This window comes from Lolium rigidum, chromosome 1 (genome assembly GCF_022539505.1).
Source record: "Lolium rigidum isolate FL_2022 chromosome 1, APGP_CSIRO_Lrig_0.1, whole genome shotgun sequence".
NCBI lineage: Eukaryota > Viridiplantae > Streptophyta > Magnoliopsida > Poales > Poaceae > Lolium > Lolium rigidum.
Window position 1 is genome coordinate 286,016,660 of NC_061508.1, and position 2,236 is coordinate 286,018,895.

The 2,236-nt window shown below is 43.3% G+C and overlaps 1 pseudogene; it reads right to left on the reverse strand.

Annotated features, from left to right (window-relative positions):
- Window positions 1-476: 476 nt before the first annotated feature.
- On the reverse strand, window positions 477-1,053 carry LOC124659771 (annotated as a pseudogene).
- Window positions 1,054-2,236: the final 1,183 nt, after the last annotated feature.

Here is a 2,236-nt window from a genome sequence, read left to right on the forward strand (position 1 = left end):
CGCTTCACATCTCTACTGGACCAAGTGGTGTTGTTCCCGGTAGCGACGGAGATGGTCGCGACTGGAGGAGAGTCACCGGCGGTGAAGCTCAAGGTCTTGATCGCGTTCTCACAAAAGTTTGTAGAGTGTTGTGCGTAAATTTTTTGGACCTTGTTGCAATTTCTGTTTTCTTTCAGATCCTTTTTGTAAAAATATACCCACCGCCTACTTAATGCAGAATCGGGTCCTTCGTGACCTTTCTCAGTTAAAAAAATATAGTCACTATGGCAGATTATCCAAACTATAGAGACATGTATCTATATTTATCAACTTTTTCCGATTCTCTTACTCGTCAAACACCACGGGATCAAAAATGGTCAAGAAAAAATAAACAACAAGAAGAAAATAACCTATCGATAAATCTTATACTTTCGTTCCACTGAATGCTCCGCACCTCCCACCCTGGCACCTCCTGATAATGTTGCAGCGCCATGTTGTCACTCGGCATCCTCTTCGATGGTGCCCAACGGCGTGGGCGCCCTCTTGGCCGGCTCGGCCACGGCCAACCTCTTACCATTTCTCGTCGGACTACCCAAACCTGTCAAAGAGTCCTCCCCGAGAGTCCTCTCGTTCAGCTTCTCATTTACTTTGCCGTCGAGGACATCGTCGAGCCTCGTCTCGGCGTTCACCGGCGCGACTCGTGACTTCCTGACACCGCGAGCTGGCCTCGCCCTCGCCAGTGCCTGGCTAGCGCACACTGCCATGGCTGCCATGTCAACGCTCGACAGTGGCCGCCCGAGCAGGGCCACGGGGAGCACAAAGTATATCTGGCCGGGCAGGAGCAGCTCGCCGCCGCCGAGCGCTGGCACGTCCTCGTCGAAGTAGAGCGCGTCAGAGCTGCACACGAAGAACCGGCCTCCCGCACATTATCGCCGAGAAAGTCGGAGACGCTGACAAGTGAGGAGGCAGGAAACTCCGTCAGCGAGCCGTCGGTAGCGATGATGCGGGCCGACACGACGGCTGCTGCTGAGGAGAGACGCTGCTCCGGTGATTGTGAGAAAGACCTGATCCCATCAACAGAGCTGTGTATACGAATGAATGGGTTTAGTGTTTGCTGACGAGGAGAATGGAAAATGGATGACTTTATAGGCAATGCGCCGAACGTGGAGGACAGTAGGATGGACAATACGGAGTACAAGGTTAAATTTCGAAACGAACTGATATTTTGACATTTCGCTCCCTTGGCTTTGTGTTATTGTGAGCTCGTTACTTGGGAGGACTCGTTCCTCTCTTTTCAACCCAAACAGTTTGTATTTCCTCTCATTCATCGTTGAAATAAGTACGTACTTTGAAAATTATGAGTGTACTATTTCAATCATCTGTGATCACAATACCTATTCACCCAACCCTGTTTTATTTACCAAATTACTACAACTGGGGCTAGAGTTTCCCATTGTTTCCAAATCCTCTCCACAAGGCCTAAATTAACACGAAAACTGCACATGGAGGCCAAGCTATATGTAGTTCTTTATTTTTAAAAATTCAAAAATCATACTTTCAAGTTCAAGAAAATCTGAAAAATAATACTGGATGTAGATAATGATGAAATCTACAAACATGTAAAATATCAATGTGGAATTCTTGGTATTGTTGACTATACAAAAATGACAAAATCTGACAGGTTTTATAGTTTGAAATATGCACTATTCACTATTCTGAGATCCACATATTTGTAAATTTTGTGTAGTCTAAACTACTAATAATTCCACACTGAGATTTTACATGTTTGTATATACCATCATTGGCTACATCCAGAATTTTTTTTCAGAATTTTTTGAAATTTAAAACTCTAATTATGATTTTTTTTAAATAAAGAGCTACATGTAGCTCGGCCTCCATTTGTCCACTTTCCAAGTTAACACCACTACATAAACCTCTTTATAAACGGCCGATAAGTTGAATCTGTGAAATACATGCTGTTGTGTCAACCTTTCCCTAGTAGTGAAGTTTTGCTTGCTACGTTCGTGGCTTTTTAGCCTTCTTTTTGGAGAGGTTTTTCCATGTTAAAATCCTTATGTTGGTGCATTTTTGTTTGATCTATCTTTCTTATAGCACGTAATTAACATTCAAATAAAAATCACCGCTATTTAGATATGATACCGTACATCTAAATGGACGTTAAAATTTAGTTTCGCTAAAATTCTACTTCCCTAGGGAGACCATTCCTGATATTATGGAATTTTCTTATGATTTCCTA